The sequence below is a fragment of the Hibiscus syriacus genome, unplaced genomic scaffold (assembly GCF_006381635.1).
Source record: "Hibiscus syriacus cultivar Baekdansim isolate YM2019G1 unplaced genomic scaffold, ASM638163v2 tig00112153_pilon, whole genome shotgun sequence".
Taxonomy (NCBI): Eukaryota; Viridiplantae; Streptophyta; class Magnoliopsida; order Malvales; family Malvaceae; genus Hibiscus; species Hibiscus syriacus.
Window position 1 is genome coordinate 381,789 of NW_024063262.1, and position 15,801 is coordinate 397,589.

At 34.1% G+C, this 15,801-nt stretch overlaps 1 pseudogene; it reads right to left on the reverse strand.

Moving 5' to 3' along the window:
* Positions 1–15,801, reverse strand: part of LOC120175005 — a 46,583-nt pseudogene that overhangs the window by 7,667 nt on the left and 23,115 nt on the right.

Genomic DNA, 15,801 nt, shown 5'->3' on the forward strand with positions numbered 1-15,801 from the left:
TGGCATCCAGCGTAACAACCTTACTGGAAGAAATAAACATCATTGTGATGGGCTTGAAGATTTTTGTTGGTGCATTTACTTGCAATGATTGCTACAACAAACTGTCTCTTCTGCTGCTTCAATATGTCCCACTCTTTTCGAATTATGGAACGGTTTAGTTGATAGTAAAATTTGTCATCTTCAACTTTTGGAATCCTGTAACCAATGTTACCCTATATAAAAGGCCTATAAGGGTAGATTCTGTTCCAATGTCTTATTCTGTACCATAAGTCCTCAAATTCAAATTCAGCAATCTTCTGAAGGACATAATGAATATCATCTTGACAAAGAAAATGATCAGCATAGAAGAAGTAGCAATAATGTATCAAGACTTGAGCCAGCATCACGGTATAACCAGATTGCAGGTAGTGACTTGTTCATGGCTTCATGATGTAATCTTCTAGAGAACACGAATTGATGGTTGGGGAAAATAATCTGTCTGGTGATGCTTATTGCCCTCAGCATGAGATAAACGATAATCTTTCTTGATGAGCTACTAATAATGTGATAGGGGGTGTCACAAGTTCAATTCCCCAGACTTTCTAGCTTCTTGGACCATTTGCCTTCAAAAATGTGAAGTACTTCATTCCTCTGGCCTTGTTTATTCTTTTTTCTACAACAGAGGTAGAATAAACAACAATTGCTTCAATGACCTTTCTCATTTGAGACTACCAGGTTTGAAAATGTTTTTTCCTCCTTTGTTTATTGAAGAATGAATGACTTTTACAAAGTATTGCCCTTCTTAGGTTCACAATAGAATCAGATCATAAACAATGAGTTTAATAAATATCAAATAAATCAACTACACTTTTAAATCATTCAAAAATCATAGTCCTATGGCAAGTGTCAAAATTATTGACTGATTTGAGGTGTGGGTGGATTTTGGTAAAGTAGGTTCTTTCAAGTTGGTTCAGTATGTCGTTTTGTCTTACACTAACTTGAATAAATGGTTGTTATGCCCATCTTGTAGAGATGCTTCTTGTTTCCCTACTCTCAGGAACGTCTTTGAGATGTGCGGTGCTTTATTAAGAGCTTAAGATCGTCTCTTATGTCATTTTTGCACCATTCATTATTCGAGCCGCGTTTTGTAGGTTTTCAACTCGAATCCCCCTTTGGTTTCAAGATGTTATTTAAAAATTTACATCTTGAACCCCCCCCCTTTTTATCATTTTTCATAACATACATTAAAGATTTAAAAAAAACAATTTTTGCAAATAAAAATCAATCTTGGAAGGCGGAATGAATTCTAAAGATATCATCTTTTACTTAGAAATCTATGTATGATTAGAATGGACTTTTCAGGTACGTAACGTAGACCATGGTTTATGGTTATGAAAGAAATGGATAAAAAAGGTCCAAATAAGTGTTTAAGGATAATCAAACCAAGGATCAATTCATTCTGATGCCATCAATCTTGCCTTGCTTAACTTGGATCTGCTTTGTTGGGATTTTTCCATCATCTGGATCCCTCTAGACTGCTAAATTTTGGATTCATTTCCATTTTCTCATATCTTCAACATTTCTTGCTTTTCTTGTTTATACCTGATCAACCTTGTAACTTGAGGCTCACCCATCTTGATTTAAATTTTTTTCCTTTTTTTTTTCCTTTTTTTTCCTCCTTCTTTGCTGGATGAGTATAATACTTCAATTGCTTTGAGCACCTCCTTTTCCTTTTGCATTTTGGAGGTTTTCTATTATTCTTGATTGGATGGATCTTCAAGCACTCTGTATTGGACATACTTTATAGTTCAAAACTTTCATGACTTCATGGAAACTTGTCTTCGTAATAAAACTATATTGACAATATTTATTCTGTGAGCCAATATCCTTTACCTTGCCCCCCAATGTAGAGGATGATCCTTGGTTAGGGTTGAATTAGAAGAAAAATTATTCAGGCTCAAATGGGGACAACAAAGGATATATATATATATTAAGGGATAAATGAAACAATGCCGTTCATCATCTCATACACAGAAACCTTTGTAAAAAGAGGTATCCACTGGGGATGAATATTCAAGATTAACTTTATTTACATGAAAAAATATAATTAATGCATGATATATTTATTTCAATCAATCACTTTCCCCTTCTTCTTTGAGTATGCCCTAATCACTTGAAATTATCATCAATGAGTTGGTCCATGATGCCTCATCTCGTCTCTTCTTGCAGTAAGATTTACGAATAGTTGAAAGTTTGGTTATTTTGAGGTCTTTTGGTTTATGATGGTTTGGTGTTCGAAAAGACAAATGTGTGACTTTTGAAATCATGTATATGGTGGAAGGTAATATCATCAATCAATCGACTCTACCCGAGAAGGTAAACACCTAGAGTTGGTGTCTCAAAAACAGGTGGAGACATTACTTCAGAATCTTTGTAGTGTCAGGATTTGGTTTGAGTAATTGGCATTGGATGGGATATTAAAGATATAATTTTACCACTTGCCAATAGATCTATAACTATTGAAAAATTAAAAGAACATTTAATCTACTTGATACTCAATAATCTCAAGATTAAAATTTGATTCCTTGCTCATAAATTTAATAAGCAACACACATTTATTTATTGCACAAAAAGCGGAGAAAGGAACAAAAAACAAGTTCAAACAAGATGCTGAAAATAGAAAAGTACTACAGTGGTAGATAACACTTCCACTTATTTATTTATTATGCCTCATTACTCCTATAATGGTATGTAATAGGATCAGGGTTCTTTTCTTCATTTGCCCCCCCATTTCTTGATCATTTCTTGTGTCAAAACCCCTTTGTCAACACGCATCTCAATTTCTTTTAACAATGGCCTACAATTGCCTGTAGAATGCCCTTTTACCCCCAAGTGGAAATTACAAACACTATTTTGATCATAACTATGAGCAGAAGGGTTTGATGTCATTTTAGTTGGTCTTGGTGTGATGTATTGACCTTTAACCAAATGAGGATACAAGTCTGAAATGGAAGTTTGGAACACTTCCAAAGTTTTTCTTGATCGTATGACTTTCTTTGGTCGATCCGAACAGTTACTTGCTCTTTTTCTTTTGTAATTACGAGGACTCTGGATGCAACATTCATTCACATGATTAGCTTTTGCTTTTTGATCCATCGGGCTCTTGGATATGACTTTTGAGTTTTCTTCATTGATTACATTCTCAATTAAATCTCCAGTTGTCACAAGATTCTCGAATTCCTTTGTCGGATTTGCCTGCATCAACTCGCGGAAAGGAGCGGGAAGGGAATCACGAAACATACGTGATATCTCTTCTTCTATTATGGGAGGTTGAACTTGTGCTGCCATTCCTCTCCATCTTAGGGCATATTCTTGAAATCTTTCATTGGTTTTCTTCTTTACTCTTCGAAGATCCATACGTGTTGGAGCTAAACCTTTAATATACCGATATTGTCTCAAAAATGCATCAGCTAGATCTACCCATCTCTTGATCTGTTCTTGGGCCAACTGATTGTACCAGACTACTGTTGGGCCAACAAGACTATCATGGAAAGAGTGAATTAACAGGTCATCAGAATTTAAATATCCTCCCATTTTTCTGCAAAACATTCTCAAATGGATTAAGGGACAACTGGTGCCATCATATTTCTCAAAATCAGGCATTTTGAATTCATGGGGAATAATCAAATCTGGAACTAAGCTAAGCTCTCTTGCTTCTAATTCTTTGTGGTAGGCACTAACATCTTTCATGTTTATGATTGCTTTCTCTGTCCTCTTGACTTTCTCCTCATATTGTGAATAATTAATGAGGCTATTCTTTGGGTTTGAGTGGGATGCCCCAGGGTATGTTATCTTTCTCGACTCTTCAATCTGATAGCACGATTTCTCTATAGCAGTTGTATCTTCTTTATCAGATTCCATTCCCTGGATAATTTGATATGATCCATCTGGTACTGAATCTGAAACTTCTTTCCTTGTATCCTGAGGTAACCCTGTCAATGGTTCTGGCCAATGGTCTTGTAGTCCTTCATAAGATTGCTCCATTGTTTTCATGATGATGGTACAGTAAAATAAATGAATGATCTTGGTTTTTACTGTTACAGAAACCTTTCATGAATTATTTATATGTTTTTATAATTAAAGTACATGACAGTAATTAAATAAAAATATGAAAAATGCATAAATGGAAAAATAAGAATGCAAAATGTGCAATTCAAAGATATAAAAATACAAAATGAAAATGCACAGATACAAAGTGTAAATGCATGTATGAAAAGGTGTTACTTAAGAGTGATCATCTTAGAACAGATTTCATTGAACACAAAAGCTTCAGTACATCAAACAAAACTTTTACATGTAGGGGACAACTTTTAATCCTAACTTCAACAAAACTTTACATATAGGGAATAACTTTCCCATTTTCTTCTTTAAAACCAAGTTAGATTATCAGCTTATGGGCCATATTGCTTGTCTGGAATGCAGCTTCTTTCATGACATTCTGGGGTTCTTTCATCTCCTATGTTAATTATCGGAGTTGATCATTTTCCTTTGCGAGAGAACATTTGTGTTCAAAAAGTTTTTGGAGAAGATCTTCATGTATGCTGCAACTCTTTTTCAGTTTAGTGACCCCTGATATCCACTCTTCTGGGGTGTTTCCTATACCAGCATTTTGAAAAGCTTGACTGACCTTCTGGAAGTCTTCATGTATGGTTTCCATTTTGGTGCTCAATTTATCGTTTTCAATCTTCAAATGACGTATTTGAGCTTCAAACCTTAGCAAATCTTCTTCTCTCTGGGCGCCCCTACTGATATTCTTACCTTTGAAGACTTTTGGTATTAATCTATCAGGACCCTTAGTTACCAAACTAGGTCGATCATTTACCATAAATTGTAAGGTTCTATGATCCAAAAGACTTTGGACTCGGCGTTTGAAGGCAAGACAATTCTCGATGGTATGTCCTTGAGCTCCGGCATGATATTCACAATGAACGTTGATGTCATACCAATTTGGATACGGAGGTTGGAACGGTTTTATATAATATGGATCCACTTCTTGTGCTTCAAATAGCTTCTCATATAACTCTTTATATGATATGGGGATAGTATCAAGATGAGAGCCACCTTTTGTCTTGGATTGAACCTGAGTTTTAGTCATTGGGAGTAGACCAAACTTTGATGATTTCTGATCACATGATTTCTTCTCATCTCTGAGAGCTTTTACAGTGGTCACCATTTCTTTGGTATCTCCATACGATTTGTGAATACGAATGATGACTGTCTGTAATTTCTCAAATTGGTTAAGAATCGAAATCCCTTGCGTATCTGAAACTGCAAAGTTAGGTTCATTGAGTTCTCTCTCTTTCTGTGCTGGAATCTCTTTTCCTTTGGCCAAAACAGATATTCTATCCATCATTTTGGACATCTGCTCTCTTATTTCTCGTATCTCCTTTTGCTCTTCAATGGGCATATAATCTTTGGGTGCATAGCTCTTCTCTATCTTTAGAGTTCCCTCAGGATGTCTTTTCTTGGCTGCGTCATATTTTGTTCGATCATAAAACTTTTTGTCCATTTATGATTTTTTCTAATTTGATGAACAATCTTTTCAGTTAACACCTTTTGGTCATGATCATGCAGTGCAAACAAAATAATTTAAACAAATTAGAGCAAAAATAACATACATGGGAAAATAAGAAAAAAATAAAATGGTTAATGCCAACTAATTGAAAGAAAAAATTTATTTATCATGGTATATAATAAATCCTAACCTCATGCTTTCTTATTCCATGCTTTGTTTGGAAAAATTAACCTAACTGCATGATTTCTAGTTCGCATGCATTTATTCAGGAAAAAGAAAAGGAAATAAAATAAATTAAAATCTAAAGTTTATTTCTCCTTTGTGTATACCTATGAACAGAGGTTCAGTATTGTCTTAGATCAGAAGAATTTCTAGGGTTTATAATATGCAGAGTTTCAGTTCTAGGAGTAAAGGTACTCGAATTGTCCTTGTTGATATCCCCTTGAGCTGTCAACCCTCAATCCTAGTCCATTACAGACTTAAACGGATTGAGTTCAATTTGAGGGGACACATTTCTCTATACCTGACACGGAGAATAAATTCTCACGAAGACATAGAGCATATGAACCCCGAAAGTTACTTGCTAGGTCTGACACGGAGAATAAATTCTCACGAAGACGTCGCTTTCACTCCCACTTAAAAGGGACAAACTCAATTATAGAGCTTTATGTTATGCGATGCAAGTGTTGTGTGTGAGGAGAAATATCCAAACCTCTAATAAATAAATAAAATAATTAATACCTGAATAAAAAAAACAATATTAATATAAAAATAATAAATAATAAAAATTTAAAAGAAAAGAATTAAAAATTAAATAAATGAATTTTTAATTTCTAATTAATAGAGACAATTTATAATTGATTTTAAAGTTTGACTAGTCCCCAGCGGAGTCGCCAAGCTGTCGTAACCGGTTTTCGTCCGGGCACGAAATATTAACTTCATGGGAAAAGTAATGTGAATAAATGATTTTTAAAATAATTTGGGAGTCGCCATCGGCCTTTTGGGTCAGGTAGGTCGAATACCTAAAAATCATCTTTTAAAAGAGTTTTTAAGAAAACATCAGTTAAAAGATAAACTGATCTGCGTTTAACCAAAAATTCATTTTTTTTTATTAATAAAAAGGATTCGTGGTCGGTTACGTTTAGGGAAGGATTAGCACCCCTACAACGCCCAAAATTGGTACTTTTTAATTATAAATTGTCTCTATTATTGGAAATTAAAGATTAAAAAATATATTTAATTCATAATCCTTTTATTTCAGATAATTTAATATATAAATAAGATATTTACTTATTTAGAAATATCAGAAAAGAACTTCTAGGTACCTTAAGACAGTTCTTTTCTTTGACATTGAAAAATAAATAACTAAAAATGTAAAAATTTAAAAGTAAAATAATTTAAGAAAAAATTAAATTATAATATTCAATTATTTAAAATACCAGAATAGGACATCCAGTTATATCAAGACTGTCTTTTTCTTCGATATTAAAAACAAATAAACATTATTAATTTATAAAATTAATCAAATAATATATATTAAAAATAAAATAATAATACTAATTAAAATATTATATAAAATTAAAATATATTTAAACAATAATTAAAATAAAATTAAGACTAAATATAAAAAGTAATAAACTTGTAATTACATAAAAGTATTAAAATTAGTGACTAAATTATAACATATTGAAATTAAATATTCTAATTCGTAATTAATTATTTAATATTGCAATGGCTAAACATGCTATTTTACGCATTATTAATTTGGTGACTAATTTAAAACTATATAAAATTCGAATATCATAATAAATTAAAAATATATACTCGGGATTAAAATATTATTTATTAAAATTAAAGGACTAAATATGATATTTATCTTAAATATATTATTAATACGGTTAATGGCTAAAATATAAATAAATAAAATTTAGAGACCAAATTAAAAGGATTATAAATTTGATTAGTGACTAAAATGTAAAGATTACAAGTTAGGATGGCTGCGGAAAGGGTTTAACCTTTACCAAATTACACACAGGTCCTCCCTTAAACGACGCCGTTTAAGAGAGGGTATAAATACCCTATGCTGGCTGGCCCGAAGGGCCATCATCTCATTTCTCATTTCTCTCTTCTCTCTCTTAAATGAGAGAGTTTAAATTCTCTCTGGCTTCTCTCTAAAGCTGAGAGAATGACCCGGCCGGCAGTCGCACTCCGGCGTCGGCGACCACCGCCGGCCACCACACGCGGTGGCCGAATTTTTCCTAAATACCCCAAATAACCTCCTAAACCCTATTAGGCCGAATCAGGCGTTAGTTTCCCCTAAAAAACTCCCGATTGGAGTAGATCTGAAGAAATACCTTCGGGTATTTCGAATAGTTTGGTCGGCCCATAGCGTCTTCGATCACCGGTGGCTTCCTCGGTAAGCTTTCCTTTCTTTCTTTTTTTTTCTGTTTTTCTTCTTTTCTGTTTTCTGTTCTCCCTTCTTTTTTGTTTTGCAAGATCCGGTGGCTTTTATAGCCACCACCGAGCCATGCTCGGACCGGTCTAGAGGGAGAAGTTCGGTGAGTCACCGAGCTATGTGGTGACTCACCCTATAGCCGTGACATGTGGGGAGCAGCTGGCCTTCTGGAGGCTTCTGGCGAGGGTGTCGTTGGTGGTGGCGACAGCGGCGGCCGCGTGGTCCCTAGGGTATCATAACCCTAGGGCGTCTTGTTGTAAAACTTTGGACCGTTGGATCTTGCCAGATCCAACGGTGGAGATCGTCTGGCGGCTGGGGATGAGATGGAAAACCCTAGTTGGGTTTAGGGTTATTGTTTGGGCTTTGTAAATGGGTTTGTAATATTTTTATTATTATTATTATTATTTTATTTAATGATAATAATATATATATATAATAATATATTTTATTTAATAATAATAATAATTAAAATAATATAATGAAAAATTAGTGTCTACATGTAGAACGTGGTCGACATGGCGAATGTGAAAAACCCTATTCTTTCTTGTACCCCTCTCGACGAATTATCGAGCTGCCAATATACCGTCGCGAGAATGAAACCAGTCACTAGAACTGCTCCGAGTCGAACCGCGAATAGCTCCGGCATTCGTCTTGGATTCAGGATGGATCGACTTGATAATACAAGTATTTCTTTCCAAACTGGATTTGCAAATCCTGGAACTATTGAAGATGAAGTGACATCATTTGAAGCACCCCAGAACAAGTTTACCTCTACCAATACTTGCGCTAATTGCTTCTTTTAGGGTTAGACCGAGTCGGTCCAGCTCGAGTTGTGTTGTGGTTTTCATGATTTGCAATGACTTGTTGAACTCGACCAAACTTTTTGTTCCTTGTGGAGATACTTCGAGTTCTCGGATTAAGTCGAGAGCAAACTCGGTTTTGTCCTCGCCCTCGGGTATCGGATGCCCTAACTCGGAGAAATACAATGGCAGATTCATTGGTGAATCATTCTAAACAGTTTGGCCACGAGACAGGAACATCATTCGGTCAAGCAACCCAAGAATTCGAATACTTGGTTGATGAACTGACATTACATCAATGCTCCCACTTTTAGCTATCCTCTGTAGAACCTTGATCACCATGAAGGCACTGGTGGAGTCGAGCCCCGATGTCGGCTCGTCCAATAAAAGGATGATGGGGTCATGAATTATATCAATGCCGATCAATACACGGCGACGCTTTCGACCGGAAACACCTCGATGACCTTCGTCACCGATGATTGTTTTGGCGGCGTTTCTTAGGCCTAATGATCGATCAAAGGTTCAACTTGAATTTTCTTCTTGGATTTCGGCAATGTCTGAGGAAGTCGAAACTCCGCAGCGAACATTAAGGTTTCCTCGACGGTGAGCATAGGGTAAAGCATATCATCTTGCATAACGTAAGTTGAAATCACTTTCAACATCCGTGATTCCAAAGCTTCGCCATTCAAAGTGACTTCCCCTTTCAAACTCTCTTTAGCTATCCTATTGGCTAAAGCATCGATCAGCGTCGATTTACCCGAGCCACTCGCGCCGAGCACGGCCATTATCTGGCTGTCTCGAGCCACGCCGGATATTTCATTAAGCAATATCTCTTGGAGAAGCCAGGCAACGCCATCTTGCGAGGTACTTTTACTCTATACGTAAGGTTGTTAAAGGAAAGAACGAATGGAACCGGCCGTGGCCCTGTGATGTCGACGAGGTCTTCATGGACAGGAGACTTACCGCCGGCGTCTTCTTTATGTGAATCTCCGGTGACGGTTGAAAAATCGATGGCGACAAACTCCGAAGAGAGTGGAGGAGGAAACTGGGAGGGATTATTATGATTATTATTATTACCCGAAGATATGTTTTAAGCGACGATACGAGACATGATGGGGCTTTAGATTTACCTCCTTTTGTGTAAAATAATATATCAGCCAAAGGCGACGGCATCGGTCGTTTTCAAAGACCAGAAGAAGAAAAGCAGAAGAAAAAAATTGGGCGTTTTATTGGGGGCACGTAAATGGCTAAATCATGCAATCTGAAAACAGGAGGTGTTATATTTTTCATGGGAGGTGGAATTAGAACATGTGGACGGTTGTGATTGAGATGATATGGGTTTTGATTGATGGGTGGTAGCATGCACGTAAACACACAGTTGTAGGGTGACTTGGGGTTGGACGATTGATAACCTGAAGCGCAAGCATTGTTCAATTATTTACAAAAGGGATGGCTCTAGTTTAATGGGATTTTAAGGCTATAATTTGAGTAATCTTTCGTGCTTTAAAATGTTAGAGGGGAAATATTTCAAACCGTAATGTTCGGCTTATTTTTAGGGTAAAGTACATGAATGGTCCCCCAATTATAGGGCATTATTTTGTTGATTCTTCTGACTATTAAAAGTAACAAAATAGTCCACCAATTATAGGACATTACTTAGTTGAGTCTTTAGACTATTAAAAGTTACAAAATAGTCACTAGAGGTGACTAATAAGATATTTCAAACTAGTCATTTTTCGTTAAAATTGACAGTCATCTGAGCTATATGTTAACCTGCTGACTAGGATATAATAAAATATGATCCCAAAATCGTTTGATTTGTATAGTAATTTGAGATTCTAGGAACATATTTTATTATATCTCAGTCATCAAGTTAATGTTAGGGCTGTAAATGAGACGAGACAGATAGTGAGCTACTCAAGACCAACTCGGTCAAAGCTCGATAGATACTCGACTTGACTCAAGTTCTTAAAAAGCTGAAACGAGCTACTTGATTTTAGACTCAAAAAGCTCGTGAGCAGCTCGAAAATATAATATATTAAGATTTTATTTTTTTAAAAAGAAATTATTAATAATATTAACACTTATGTATTGAATTTTTTAAAAATTACAGTACTATAAGATTTTTATTTATTTAAGGTTCAAGTTTGAGGCTTTATTTAAGTTAAGTTTAAGATTTGTTTTCTTTTTGAGCTTCTATGATCTTCAATTCATGATTTTAAGTTTGAGTCGAGCTTGAAAATTTTAGGCTCGCGAGTTTCTAAGTCGAGCTCCATTTCAGAGTTTTCGAGTCGAGTCAAGTTCAACAATACTCGAGCTCTACTCGGCTCGTTTACAACCCTATGTCAACATAGAGCGTCATCAATTTTTTAACAAAGAATGACAAGTTTGGAATATATAAATAATCTAGCGACTAATTTATAACTTTCAATAGTCAGAGACTCAACAAACCAATGACCTATAGTCAATGACCATTTTGTAAATTTTAACAATTGAAAGACATAAAAACAATGTCTTATAGTCGATGGACCATTTGTGTACTTTACCCTATATTTTATGTTGATTTGATATCTATTAGGATAATAAGTTGCATTCCATCCAATCCCATTTTTGGTGATTATTCAAATTAAAATGATTTTAAAGTTATAAATATAATTAAAATGATTTGACATCTGTTATGATTTTTGATGATAAGTAATGGCATTTTGTTACATAAATCTAAAAGTAGTAAAATAGTGATAAAAGTTATATATGATAAATTTAGCCTGCAAAAATATTCTATAAATCAAAGAATAAAATTAATAACATTAAATCTCGACTTATTCACTCTCAAGAAATATAGAATCCCGCCATATAACCTTACCAACATCGTAAATACAATACTAATAAAAAGACATTAATTATTAAAACACTATTTAAATATTAAATTAGTATTAAAAATATTTCATAAATTTATATAAAAAATAATTAATTAGCTAGTTTTCTTGAATAAGTTAATTAGCTAGTCAAAAATAAAATAAAGGTTTATATGAACAAAATTCCTTATCATGTGTAGGGATGTAAACTAGCCTAACCGAGTTCGAGTAATTTTAAACTCGACTCGACTATAAAAAAATCTAAAATAGAGTTCAAATCGATTCGAAAAGTTGTGAGCCTAAAATTTTCAAGCTCGATTCGAACTCAAAATCATGAATTGAAGCTCGAAAAAGCTAGTCAAAGCTTGAAATAAAAAAATCTTGAACTTAACTCGGTTGAAGCTCAAAATCAAACATGAACCTTAAGTACATGAAAAACCTTCTACTATATTTTTAAAAAATTAACACATAAATGTTAATATTATTAATAATTTAATTTTAAAAAATTGTAATATATAATTTTTTTCGAGTTGCTTGCCAGCTTTTCGAATCGAGTATCAAGTAGTTTGTTTCGGCTCGCTAAGACATCGAGTCGAGCTCGAACTCGACTATTTATCGAGTATTGACCGAATCGTTCTAGAGTAACTCACAATCTGTATCGTCTCAATTTAGTCCAAAAGGAATTGAATTATGCAATCCGTAAGATATGAGAAATATAATAAATAATTATTTACCATAATTTATTTGACAAAATTTCATAAGTAAAAAAATTAAAAAATATAATAACTAGATTAATATGATAAATATAAAGTTTTTTAAAATTTAGATAATGTGAAGAAAATAGTTGTATGAACTTTTATGCAAATATTTTAAAAATTTAATATTAGAACCTTAACATATTAAAAACAAAATATATTGCAAGAATAACTTGATCAATTTTATTTTCAGATATTCTCCTAATTAAAGACTGTAATTTTACATTCCTACCAAATAAATCAAATAAGATAATGTAACATTTCAAATAATATATAAAATAATATTACATTTCGAAAAGCTTATTCCCTTAAGTAATTTTACATTAGGTGAATCAAATGTCCTATAAGAATTTAGTAAATAACATATAACATTCTATGTTTACCCAAAATTTAGTTTACTTTTTTTTTGTAAAGGTTTAATAATATTTAAGACTCTCACATTTTAAAAACAAATAATGAGACCCTCCAATTAAAAAAATTAAGGTGGTACTTTGACCAATAGTTTTAGTTATTAGCCATTACAATACTGATGTAGTAGTTTATGATGCTGATTTGATAATTTATTATGCTGACAATACAATTCACAAAGGTTGATGAAGTGGTAGATGAGTTAAATTGGTTTTTTAGGTTGAGTTCAAGGGTCTAATTATTTTTTTAAGTTTAGAAGCTCATTTATTTTTTTATAAAAAATATTTTAAATTTAAAATGTAAACTATAAAAATATTCAAATATTATAAAATAAATATAAAAATACTATAATAAAAATTAAATTACTAAAACAATTAATATATATATATATATACATATTAAGAATATTAAAAAACTATTAAAATTAAAAATATATCATAAGTTATAAAATGATAAATTATAAATATTTTACACATTTTTAATACAAGTATAATAAAATTCTACATGTACAACTTATTATAATTTGCTCATCTCAATCCTTGGGTGTGACCATGTAGGTTCCTATAACATTAGTAGTAATTATTATAACCATTCTAATATTACAAACCATGAGTGATATCTAGCAATGTATCATTATCATCTAAGTTACGAGAAGTCATGATTTGACATAACCTCTTTGTGACTAGCTTCATTATGTATTATATCCTTTTTTTTCCTTTATATCCAGAATCGACACAAGTCATGGAATAGTTACACTTGAATAGCCCATCTAATATATCTTGATATCTAGAGTAGACTATAATTTGTAATATCTCATATCAACTTGTTTGAGCATGGCCATGCATTTCTAGTCTCGCTCAATCAAGTGGCCTGTGATATGTTTCGTATTATGTAAGAAGGACAAATCCTATCTTGATCACTCATACCCACTACATATATCATGATATTTCCAACATCAGTCTTTATAGTGCAATTGTTATGGAACACGTTTAATTGTATCAAAACACGCGACTATATATGATGTGATAGTGGTGATCTCAAGTCCGAGGATCATACATATAGTCATCACCATGAGCAATGATGAGACCGTCACATAATAATCCAATACATATGCTCATAGTGGGTCAATCCGATATGTCGTTCTCTAACAACATATTAATACATTGATTCTTACATCTATATGCCAATGACAACTCATTGTCACCAATTGACAACATGTTAACCTTAAACGTATTATTATTGCCCATATCCATAATAATACTCAACTAAGGACCTTTAATGATAATCATATTATTATATGAACATTATTAACTTTCAGTTTATTTAATACACATAAATATAACAAAAGAAAGTAATGGTAATGCCTTTATTCAATAAATACAGTAAAGAAAATATGTCAATATAATCATCACATGATTGGACTTTGACCATACTTTAACAATATATGTGCATGCACAAAGGAGACCCCCAATGTTGTGGCAACTACAGAGGTATTAAACTACTCAGTCATACCATGAAGCTATGGGAAAGGGTGATAGAGGCTAGGGTGATAGAGGCTAGGTTGAGACATGTTACTAGGGTTTCGGAAAACCAATTTGGCTTAATTCCATGTAGGTCTACTACGGAGGCGATTCATCTACTTCGACGGCTTATGGAGAAATATAGGGAGCAAAATAGAGATCTTCACATGGCGTTCATTGACCTTGAAAAGCCGTATGATAGCGTTCCACGCAATACGATCTGGAGGACCTTGGAAACGAGACGGATCCCAACTGCTTATATCCAGGCGATTCGTGATATGTACTGTAGATCTACTACTTACATCAGGAATACAGTTGGCGACACCAAGGCATTCCCGGTGGAAATCGGACTCCACCAGGGGTCAGCTCTTAGCCCTTACATCTTTGCCTTGATTATGGATGACATCTATTCTGCGACACCAGTCGGTGTTCCATGGTGTATGCTTTTCGCTGACGACATTGTCCTAGTAGCTGAAACAAAAACTGAGCTAAATAGAAGACTGGCTGCTTGGAATACTGCTTGAAGAAAAAGGTCTAAATATCAATATTGAAAAGACAAAGTATTTATGCTCAAACTTCAGTGGGAACCAAAACGATGATGATGTAGAAGTATGTATAGAAGGACACGTGATCCCCTCAAATGAATGTTTCAAGTACCTAGGGTCTATGATATATAAAGATGGGGGTGTATATGATGATGTTACACATCGTATAAAGGCGGGATGGTTAAAGTGGAGGGTTGCTACTGGAGTTTTGTGTGACAAGAATGTGCCTTTAAAACTTAAGGGAAAATTTTATAGAATGGCAATAAGACCAGCACTGCTGTATGGATCAGAATGTTGGGCAATCAAGAAGGATCACGTAAGGAGGATGGAGGCCGCAGAAATGAGAATGCTTCGATGGACATGTGGTAGGACTCTGTGGGATATGACACCAAACTCTGCTATTAGGATGTCCTTGGGGGTGGTGTCTGTATCCGAAAAATTAAGGGAGGGAAGACTACGGTGGTTTGGGCATGTCCATAGGCGACAACCATCGGATGCGGTCAGGAGGGTTGAGTCGATTATAGTCGACGGTGCCAGAAGGAGAGGACGGCCAAGGCGGAAGTTGGAAGACTGCTTGAGATCTGATTTGAAGGATTTAGCCATTACCGAGGACATGACCTCTGATAGGAAAGTATTGAGACAGGGTAGTCGAGTAGTGCGGGTCACAGACATAGGGTGTAACATATCTGTCTTCTTTTTAATGCCTTTGTAATAATTTCCATGACTTCTACTTTATATACGTGTCTGTTATTATAATTTATGAAGGCTTAGAACTACGGTAGCGGATTAGTGTTGCCTCAATTTATGTTTTAACCCATTTGAATTTATTCCTTCTCGTAGCTTTCTATCGTTTGACCATTGTGTATCATTCTCTTCAGGTTTCCTCTTTTTAAATTTAGTCGGATCTTA